Below are 12223 nucleotides of genomic sequence, written 5' to 3' on the forward strand. Positions count from 1 at the left end.
GCGGGGTCTTCTTAATAGTAAGAAGCAAGTAGTGTAAGTGTTGGGCAGGGAGGCTAATTTTCCTACCAGTGGAGGATTTTTTTAAATTTAAATATATTACAGTGATTTAAAGAAGATAAACATTTCTAGTTTGGAAAAGGTTAAGCACTTAGGGGCAGTTGGGGTTGAGAGAGGCCATTCTCACACCCTACAACTCTAGTCTGTGATTTGATTCAGAGATAGTAGAGGTCTATAACTGAACGGCACTTAAGTGAGAATGAAGATATAAAAGTCATTATGGCTAATATTATTCTCTAAATGATTGGAAGCATCTCATGTGAACAAGAAATAATAATTTTATTTTTATGTTTCAAATTTATCTTAGTAATTGGGTAATATAAAATTTGGTTTAATTATTTTTCAGGCAGAAAGAAGGATAACTAGCAAGTGAACATTTAACGGGGAGAATATATAGCTTGCACAATTTAAAAATAAAATCTAACAGTTTGCATGTTTAGCACCTTTCATACAAGAATTTCAGAGCATTTTGTAAAAATGAATTACGCCTCCTTCCCTTCCCCCACCCCCGATTAAGAGCTTTATTTTACAACTGCAAAAAGAATCTCTCGTGAAAGCGCTACAAATCCTGAGTGCCCTGAGATGCGGGGGAAGGTCCTGAGTTGGAAGGAGGGATTGGGCTGATCTTTTGAACAGGAGTCCACTCACACATGGTAGCGAGTCTCCAGGAAAGCGAAGCTCCTTCATTTGGACCTGCTCTCTCCTCTCCCGACGTCCCTCTTTGTCCTCCTTTGTCCTCTCCCTCTAGGGCCACATGTCTTCTTTCCCTCAACTCTAGAAGTTAGTCATTTGGTTCTATCTGGTTTCCTTTGAATAATCCTCAGAGAAATAGTGGGAAAGGAGAAGTTCACCAAGGAAGGCGGGCTTTGAGAATCATGTCCTTGGACGGGGCACCTCCGTACTAATCAGACCTTCACAGGGTCAAGATAGGTGTCGTCTTAGCTCAGCTAGTGTGGAATCCATCCTTCCATTCAACAAATGTGACTGAGTGTCTAGTTATCTAAGCAGTACTGCTCTAGGGAAAGCAGCAATGGACGAAACAGGTGAATCCCTGCCTTTGTGGGGTATGTATTCTAGTAAGGGGAAGGTCAATAAAAAAATATGTGTTTAAAAAAACTAATTGTATTAAAATGAGCTAAATGCCATTTGCAACAACATGGACGAGCCTTGAGATAATCATGGTATGCAAAATAAGCCAGACAGAAAAAGTAGAAAATCACATGGTATCACTTTTATGTGGGATATAAACCTAAAAGCAACAAATGAACAGGACAAACAAACAGAGACTCGTGTACGTGGACTAGTGATTACCAGAGGGTGGGAGGAGGTAGACGGGCTAAAGGGGGTGAAATATGTGGTGACAGAAAGAAAACTAACTATGGGAGGTGAACACACAGTGTAAATATATATATATATAAATATATAAAAATATATATATATATTTTTTATATATTTATATATATAATATATAAATATATATATATTATATATATAAATATATTATATATATAATATATAAATATATATAAATATATATAAATATATATATATATTTTTATATATCTATATATATATGCCTTCCTGTTAAAGTGTATATATATGTATATATATATATGTATATGTATATATATATATGTATATATATATATGCCTTCCTGTTAAAGTGTACAGTTGAAACTTATTGGATTTCATTTACCAATGTCACCATTAAAAATTAATTAATTAATCAATTGATTCATTAAAAATAAAATAAAATGAGCTCAAGGCTATGGAAAGAAATTAGAGAAGGAGGAGACCCGAGGAGTGAGGCTTTTAAACACTGTGGTCAAGGGAGACCTCAAACAGAAGGTGATGTTTGAGCAAAGAGCTGAAGGAAGTGAGGCAGCAAGTGAGAGAAAGGAATATTCTAGGCAGATGAAATACATGAATGAAGTAAAGCTCTTGAGGCAGGAGGATGCCCAGAGCCCCCAGAGTGTGGCTGACGTGGAGAAAGTGAAGGGAGAGATGTCGCAGTCAGAGAGGTAAACGTGGACCAGGGTGAACCGGTTGGATAGGGTCTTACAGGTCACCATTAGGACCTCGGCTTTTCTTCTGTGTCAGATGCAGAGACATTGGAAGCTCTGAAAACAGGAGTGACATGATCGTAGAGTTTAAAGGAATCGTAATGGTGTTTGTAGCACAGACTAAAGGGTGGCGAGAGCGGAAGAGTTCAGTTAGAACTTTCCTGCAACAACCTATGAAAAAAATGACAGTGACCTGGCCCGTCCCTTTCAGAATAAGTCCAGACCGAGGTTAGTCTAGTGCACATGTGCACGCACACACGTACATGCATGTGTACACTTTCACACACCATATATACACACACAAATACAAGGAAAGCTACAGATGGGTGTATGTATAATTGGGTTAATGTTATGATTTGTGGAATACACCTCAATAAAGTTATTTTCATAAGAAAGCATATGGAGATCTTTAAAAGCAGGGAAATCAGACCCATTTCAGGGGAGGTCAAGAGAAGCCTTTTTAAGAAAGTATCTGATGAGGATGTCCCAATGTGAAAAAAAGATCTTATATTTTTAGCAAATAATAATATTACCTTCCCCTGCTTGAATTCACAGTGCTCTCTGAATTTCATTCACGGCCCTTCCATCATACTCACTTGAGTATCTTTCCTAAATTGTCTACAAGATTGTAAGGTCCCTTCAGTCTTGGAGAAAGTCTCCCTCAGATTGATATCCTCTGTAGCAGCGGTCCCCAACCTTTTTGGCAGCAGAGACCGGTGCTCCTATGAGAATCTAATGCCTGATGACCTGAGGTGGAGCTGAGGCAGTGATGCTGGCTCTGGGGAGCAGCTGCAAATACACATAAAGCTTTGCTCGCTTGCCCACCACTCACCTCCTGCTGTGTGGCCCATGGACTGGTACTGGCCCACAGACTAACAGGCCATGGACTGGTACTGGCCCACGGCCCAGGATTGGGGACCCCTGCAGATGTAGCACCATGTCTAACTCATTGGAGGCCCACATAAGTATTTCTTTAAATGTGTTGAATTAATTTAAATGTTTATTATTTCAAACTATCAAAGAACACATTATGGAGGCATTTTCAAAAGAAACAAAAAAGTTTTACCAAATATTATATCTATTCATATGAAAAGTAAATTAAGCATAGGTGAGAATATTTTATAAGTTATTATCATTAACTAATAATCGCCTTAGAGTCAGAGACTGAGAAAGAAATGGTTGAGATAAATATCAAAAATATGTCCCACATGCAACTTTTAGAATTATATGGTGAAAAAAAACTCATATATAATTGCCAGGAAAGCTATTTAAAGCAGAAATATGAGATTAAAAATGCCAAAGGTGTAAACAACTTTAATCTGCTAATTTATTACACATGTCTCTTAGAGCCAAGTTTTATTTTAAGATTAGATCTTGGATATTTTCACTGTGTTGCTGCAAATGAAACTAAAATTTTCTAAACTCAAATGTTATGCATCTTCATCCTTTAGATGCCACTTCATCTTCTCTGAAACCAAGTTCATTTCTACAATTTATATATATACATATATATATGTATACATATATATAAAATCTATACATATATATATATATATATATATATATATATAATCTTTTTTAAGAATATTCTTTTAAAGCCTAAAAGACAATGCTTACCCGTGTCTGCATTCCATCAACAGATTGCATTAGGGAACAAGCTGGCTCTAGAAATAAATAAAAGTTACTTTTTTATTATTGGAATAACAAGATGATTCGAGGCCACTTGCTGAATAAAATCATCTTTTCAATCATATGTGGAGGAGGCATGGAAGTGTATTAAGGACCCCATGTTACACACTGGACCCAATTACCTGCAACTCTTTCTTCTACAACCCAGATTCTACTTCGGTTTCTAGACGCATCTAATTCTAACTGTTAACTTAATCCTCTAGCTATATGAGGGAGCAGTCACAATAAAAAACCAAGGTCCAATCCGTTACTTAAGAAATGATTCACGACCAAAGGTAAGTGGCTTTTGAATAGGTCTATGTTCTCAAACTTTCCAACAAGGCTCTGCTACCTCTATGCCTAAGAAACACGGGTCTCCAATTACACCACCATGAAATGTGAACTTTCTCTCCAGCTGGCACTGAGGTTTAGCCATAATCATTAAAAAAGTACAGGTGTGCTGACAATTCAAGCCAGCACAACAGTGGCATGGTATGAGACTTGTAGATGGGAAGGGGAAATTTATAGGAAGGCTTGCACAAAATTGAATCCTTAATATAATCTTAATAACGTGAGCTCTTTAAGCCAAATATTTGGCCTCCCCTCCTCCCCTGTGAAATATTATGATTGATTGAGAGCTTATATAAAACTGCGGTTTAGGGATATTGTAGGATTTTAATGCATAAAGTACAAGTATTTGTTACATGTATGACTTGTCCAATTTGACGCTGCCTGTCTCCTTCAGCATCCAGTCCCTAAAAGGCTTGGGGAGGGGAGTGTCACTGACCAGTGACTATTAACAACTGGAAAAGCTTTAAATTGTCTCAGAGTGACAAGAAAGGGAAGAACTTGGACTACTGATGAGAAACAGCGTTTATTTCGTTTCTTCCTATGGAAGGACTTCATTAGAGCTGTTAAAAGAACATTGGACTTATTTGGGAATGAGGGAGTATTCAAGAGACAATAAGTAATCATTTGTTAAGGCATCTTGGGTAAATAAGATCTGAAAAACCTCGTCAAGCCCTAAGGTTTTATTCCAGATCCTCAGGCAAGACACTTCAATGGTGTTGGGATGTTTCCTGTTTTCTGACGGTGCCACCCTTTTTCTCACCTCCGAGCCTTTGCGCATCCCATCCCGTCAGCCGGGGCACCCTTCCTCCCCTTTACCCCTGCAAATGGGATCTTATAGGTCACTTTTCTTCATTTCCCTTACTTCCAGGAAGTTTTCACTGTGCCGACAAATTTGGATAAGGGTACTTTACTATATGCTTTTACAGTACTCTATCCCTCTCTATCACTTATTCTACTTGACTCCAAGTTCCTTAAAAGTAGGGAAGATGTCCTTATCATACTTGTATTCCAATCACCCGCAAAAGGCCTACAGCATAGCCAGTTCTCAATGAATCTGAGCTAAAAGATTAAATTACACTGCTATTGAAAACTCTGCTGTGTCTTCCATTACATGTAGAAATAGTTTGACCAGAGAGATACTTTACCTTGCTTGGTCATACTATCATATGAATCTCGAGCCCTTTTCCCACCCAAGAAGGGCTCCCAGTAGAACACTGGTACCATTCATGTGCTGTAGGAATGCTGCGTGCTGTCATATCACAAAGGGATCCTTAGGCTAAAGCAGTTAATTAAACTTGCTAAGGTTGCATTCATCTTCCCCACTCTCTCTTACTAGCTGCTCCTAAACATTCATCTAGCGCTCCCGCCAGCAACTGGTTTTCTATCTCCACCAGATTTACATTATTCAAGATACCCGGTAGGCTGAACGCATTTCTTTTAAAAAGCGCTAGTAAAGAGAAAGAGACGGGGAGGGAATGAGCGAGACAGAGACAGAGAGACAGAGGGAAAGAGAGATTTGAGATGAACAGTGCAAAAACACAAGAGTTAAAAGAACATGATGTTGGGCAAAGAAAATCATTTCGGGAAGGAGAAAGACCTAAGTTTGAATCCTAGCCCTATATCTACCTAATTCTATGACCTCACGCAGATTAGTTAGCTTCTCTAAGTTTCCATTTCCAACTCTATAGGCCTTTTGTGAAGATAAAATAATGAAGACAAACTTTCAGGCACGAAATACTTTCACAGTTAATTAATTACCTATTCCCCTCCTCTTTATCATAGATAAATTAAGATCTAAATTATTAATCAATAATTTAAATATAAGCTCTAATAAGTTAAGATCACATTAAAAGAAGTGTCCTTCCAGACTTGGAGTCTGAATAATAAGAAAAATATCTAGTTTTAAAATACATTTAGGTAGTTTTTCTTCTAGGATCCAAAATAGTTGGGGAGGAATTTTTAAAGGAAAATAAGGAATTCTTACACCACATTTCAACCTTTTTTGGTTTAAGGAAATTGTGTTAGAAAATTCCTGCTAACCAAGAACTCACAGCAAATATGTATCCAATTTTAATACAACACTATAAAACTGTTCTGGAAAGTTAAAACTAGCTATTAACAAAGTCTGGGTGGGAAAAAAATATATTCTCTAGGGGTGAAATGATTTCCCATGTGAAAAATCGGGCTTAGGGGTTCCTGATATTACACAATAGAAACACCGTGAGTTCCTTATCAAACAACTACTCGACCCTCATCAGCACGTTTTCATTGAACCTCAACACAGGTAATCACTGTAGAACTAATGTAAAACATCCCCCATTTCATGCTCAGTGTGATATCACACCTTTACTTGTTTATCCCAGAAAGTGACGCATTTAAAAGATTTCATGGCCCTAACACAGGCTTTTAAGGGCATGCTTACTATTCTATCATATTCTATTTTTAAAAACTCCTGAAAGAATTTGGAAGAAAAGCTATCTCTTTGGACCAATTTGTCAAATAATGTGAGTTCAAAGCTCCAGTTATCTCTTATTCTAAAATACTCCGTTATCCCTCAAGGATAAATTTTTCCATTTCTGATAAGGTCCTTGTCCATTCCAAATTACGAGCAAAGGAAGTCTTAAGGGGGAAATGTGTTTACTTATTTTTCCACGTAACAGCTTCAAAGAGACTTAGAGGAAGAAAGAAGTGCTCCCAAGGATATCTTCCAGAAGTAAAAAATTCACTAAGACGTTTTCCTCATGGTCCTAAAACAACCTTTATCTCCGGGGGAATTGAACCAATAGTCTAGATCCTACCTCTCAGAGCAATGTTTTTCCAAAAGAGTTGACCTTATTCCTCTAATATAAATATCATCTGTGGAGTCATTCCTTATACCCCCAAGATTCACATTAAAGCTAGTTTAAAAATAATTTTCCATTTACATATGTTTTCGCTCGATGGAAAGTCAAAGCTTTCAACCCTTGCCATTCCGGCAACAAAAGACAGAACTGCATTATCTTAGGGGCTTTATTCAGCAAGATAGAGCCCTGGGCCTCTGAAAGAGATACTTCTCATGGTGAAGGGTTAAAAGAGGACACCAAACCACCCTCTGGAAGTCATTAAGTTACAAAGCCCCAAGAAGATAAAAGTTTCCATTTTCTAAAATGTAAATCAAAAACATATTCATTAGTATTGCAAAACAAACATGCAAATCTTCACCACTTGAAAAGCTCGGCTAAATATGTACAAGGGCTAAACCCAAAAATACATCTGGTCCTCGGTTACAGAACTTGCTTTTTTGGTTTTATCTAAAGAGTTTGTCTGTCTTCCATGGTTGGCTTCTTGGATTATTGCAATTCATAATAAGCCTTTTAGCTAAGGATGAAATAAACAAAGATAAAGTCTATGTCCTCGTTTTAAATGGTCCAGATGGGATGATTTTTCCATATGTTTAGCATACCCACTGTTTATTAATCATTGCTAGCAGAGCTTAGAGGATTACTGGGTTAAGCAAGGGCTGAAATTTACAGTTTAATCTCTGTACACCTTTGCAATATTCCATCCTTTCTGGATTGTCTTTTGGGCTTAATTCAGGTTGAGTGTGTGTCCAAATCCATGTGTGTCTTTGTGTGTGTGTGACATATTATAGGAGAGGGACACAGCCAACTGATCAAGAGGAGGTTTTTGTGCCCAAATTTGGATACAATATCAGTCTCAAGGAATGTGTTACATCATAACAATGACAATGTGGGTAAAACTGGCAATACTTGACTCACTACCCTTTAGTGATTTACTTCGTGTCTGGCAATCTGTTTTTCATATGATGTTTGTTTCTCATAAACAGTTTCAACATGGGAGAGCATGGTGTCAAGATAACAGTCGTATCATTCGTCATTGCAGGATATCTATGGGGCTTGGCAAAAAAATAAGATTCTTTTATCTTAGGCCTCTTACAAGTGCTTGCGTTCTGGCGATTGTTTCTCATCAACGTGCTGTATTGTTTTTTGAAACCTGACCATCACCGCCTTAGTTACGTTGTCATTTCAACTTACCGTAAGTAAAATGAAGTCTGTGAAAGGGTCAGCCTGGGGGACCGTGAAAAAAACTTCAGAGAGAAGGGAGGTGATCCTTAGCTACAGTGCAGCCACCGAACCGGGAGAACCCCCGGACAGTGAGTTAATGTAGCAGCGAAGGCATTTGATTGTTTCCTATAATATTTTTAATGGATGCGATCGTAGGTAAAGTATGTTACCTCATTTTCATATGCATGCCAAGTTCTTAAGCATATTTTAGTTGTAAAATGGTTAAAACAATAATTGCCAGGGTTGGGGGCGGGGGTACTCTGTCTTTTTATATCCTGATCATAACGCCGCCCTGCCAATCTGAGAGAATTCTGACAGAAGGGTTCCATATTTGGATTACCCCCTAAAACGTGGAAGGAGAAAAAAGGAGGGAGATATTCTTTAAATTTTCTTTTAATAGAATTGGTTAAGACAGTTAATGTAGAAAATGTCCTATTAATCATGTATGCTTTTTATAGTATTTTTACATGGGTTTTGAGATGTGGTTTTATATCTTCAACAAATAGCAAAATGAAAGGCCTCCATAAAGCATAAGAATAGACAGCTGTGGGCACAGAAAATTAAATATTCAGTCATTCAGAAAGGCTTTGAAATACTCTGCTGGAATCTGTGTGCAATAATTAAACTCTGAACAAGTATCTTTTATGATATCCTACCCTATGCTATGGGCACATAACATTTGCTCTATAAAATAAAATAAAGAATGTGTGTCAGGAACCAGCATTTTTCAAATGAGTTACCTAAAGAGCAGAGTTTAGCTTACGTCCGTGAACGGAAATGATCTAACTTGCTCTTGGGATGTCAATTCTATGACCCAGACGATGGTCAGCCACGCTGGGAAATGAACACAAAGAGTCTCCGTCTGATATCTCGCCTTAGTTTGTGTGGCCGGAAAAGTCTTCCATTTAAAGTATTAGTGGCAGACAGGTTGATACCACAGCTACCTCCAAGGCAACAGACTAAGGCCACTTTCTTACGTGCAGAAAAAAAGTGTTAATATGACTAACCAATGGAAGAAAACACTGTCCTTTTGGGGAATCTTGTGCATATAGAGCAAATCCAACCCATTCTCCTGCTAACGTTTGTCCTCATTGCCCCTCAACCTGCCATATCAGTTTCCTAACCTCTCATTTCCCTCTTCTTCGCCTGTCCCAGTCCTCTCTAACCTCACTTCTAATTCAGGTCCTTTCTGCTCCACGAGACCTTCCCCACTGCCAAAGTCCATATTGCTGTCTCCCTTCTCTGGACCACTGAAGCTCAATCTGACTATACCGTAAATATAGATACTTTATCATCCACTACCTTACATCATTAATAATAGTTTCATGTCTCTTTTCTTTTTTTTTTTTTTTTTACACTTGACTATATGCTCCTGGATGACAAGGATTCTTTTCTGAAATGCACCAATAACCATCACATTGAGCGCTTGCTTTATGCCAGATGCAATGGTAGACGCCTTCCCTAAATTACGTCGCTCACTCTAGAACATAGATTCCTTGGAAACATCTACTCAGGCCACACAGTGCCTGGTAAAATAAACAGGGCTCCAGTGCCTAGATCAACACTTCGTGCCCAGTTTGGAGGATAATTTATAATGCAACACAGAAAGTCCCAAATATATACACATTTTAGAGGATCACAGTCGATAGCCAGAAAAATTATTCTGGCAGAATGAAAATATTCCCTCCTCACCTCAGAACTGGCTCACTGGTTTTGCTGGTTCGTTTTGCATTACTTAAATGAACTTTGTGTTATTATCCACTGTGTTATTTTACCATGACTTTCCATGGCTCCTCTCATAAGTTTCAGTCACTTGTTAGGACTTCCTGAGAGGACTGGTTAGTGCTCAAAGCTGCTGAGTGATCACTTTTGTCTTTTGAAAGTACCTGACCAGATTATATCATTTAATAATTGTTATTTTTATTTTCCCACACTTTCAGTAGTTTAGTTAAATTGAGGAAGAAAATAAGTTTCCCAAAATCATTTCCACTACTTTACGCTTCACTCCTTAGAATTTATTCCTTTGGTCTTGAAAGAACCTTTACATCACTGAGCAATGTAAGAGTATCCCATCAGAAACTGTCAAGATGTTCCCTGACAGGCAAAATGAAAGGAACCCTGAGGCTCAAAGCTCCTATTGAATTAAAATAGAAGTTCAGAGATCCGAATGATTCAGAGTGTCTATCTACACTGGTTATTATCCACATAAACCCCACCCAGCGCTGTACTTACATCTTTTAGAATAGCTAAAGCCATGGATGCCAACTGAAATGAGAAATCAGAAAGCCAGTGCTGGCCCAATAGGGAGATGTATTTTATCCTACCACATTTTTACGTTTGCATACATGGCACCCTTCAAAGCCAGGAGTTTGTATTTTCCCACCAAGGCACAGCATGTGTGAAAAATGCTTTCCAAGAAACAAAGACTGGCTAAGATGCAAATGCAAATGTGAATTTGTAGGCAAGCAAATGCAGTTTAACCTGAACTGAAATTTTCCTCCATATCTTGTATGTGTTTGGTAATAACCCAAGTCTCCTCTAGACAGAACTTGGACCTCAAAATCCAGAAAACCATAGTACGAGGAGAGAACCACTGAAAAAGCAAATACATTTCACAATAAAGGACACTGTTTAAATTGAAAAAAAAAAAACCCCAAAAAACAAAAAGAATTCAGCAAGAGGTAAGCATGCTTGAGGCTGGGAATTATTTGCTAGTTCATTCTTTCTATGAAAAGGATTACATCTGCAACCACAAATAAATTCCAAAGCCTCTGGTTCCATGAGCTTTTTTTTTTTTTTTTTTTTTTTTTCCTTAGAAAAGGAACAGTACTAGAATTCTAGTCTAATGATTTCCAATTCTCGAATAATTCTCAAAATAAGAATATGGACAGAGGGTCTTGTGTTAAAAGTGGTATTTAGATTCACCTATTGCTTTCTCTTCCACCAATCCGAAAAAGGTTTTCTACAGGTTCTCAAATATATAAAGTACAAGTTTAGGCCTTCTAGGCCTTATAGCACATATCAGAACCAGAAGGAAGTACAGGGGCTAGCAGACAAAGAGGAAGCTGAGGCAAGCGTGAAATTCTTGCTGCACTGGACTCCATCTTTCCGGGGTGCTAGGCCTTGACCCACATTATGTCACCCTTGAGTAACTTAAGATGATTTATGCTCAGTGGCACTAGCTCTTTCTTTTTTGTTGTTGGAACCAAAAGAAAAAAGATGTCCAAGAGAGATTACTTGAAGATTTGAAACTTCTTTAATGCATGGTTATTTGCCTGCATGTGGCTGAGGCCTGTTTGACATAAAGTGCCAAGTATCTTAAATGGTTCCCAGGAAACTCCCAGCTTCGGCTCCACTGCAATGACTTTTCTGTACCGTTTTAATTGTTCCAATAAGATGCTGTGTAGTGAACAGCCAAAATCTGATTTGCCAGTTATTTGCCAATCTGGATGTTAAAACCAAACAAGAAATACGATGATGTTTCGTACTCCAAGAAAAAATGTCTTTTCGGTGGTCATTTTGTTTTTAACTTTTTTGCAAATAATATAATATTTGGATCAGCTTCAATTGTCAAAAATGAAAAATGACAAAAGCTGGCAATGGAAAGTGGCATTGCGCCCTCAGCCTAGGGTCCTAAGAAGTAAACAAACTTTTCTGTGATGTGGTACAGTGCCAATTCGTGAAGGGGAAGGCAAAATCCTAAATGATGCCTGAGCTCACAAACCTGTTCTTTCCCTTATCAAGATGAGGTCGTAGGCTCTCAGATTTCCAGTATTTGCTTTGATTTTATTTTTTTAGACCAGCACACGTAGCTCTCACGTGTTTTGCTTTGGGTATTTACTAATATGGGTAACCAACCCCTCACGTAGGAAAAAGCAAAACCAATGAACAAATGGGAGCTCTTTATAAACTACTCACCACATGCAATGTTCTAGGCTAGATGCTCAAAGAACAGAAAAGAACAGGGAATGTGGCTACATCTTGAGTTCCTCGTAGGGCTAATTGAAGAACATGAAGAGA

This window comes from Pteropus vampyrus, unplaced genomic scaffold (assembly GCF_000151845.1).
Source record: "Pteropus vampyrus isolate Shadow unplaced genomic scaffold, Pvam_2.0 Scaffold54, whole genome shotgun sequence".
Classification (NCBI taxonomy): Eukaryota; Metazoa; Chordata; class Mammalia; order Chiroptera; family Pteropodidae; genus Pteropus; species Pteropus vampyrus.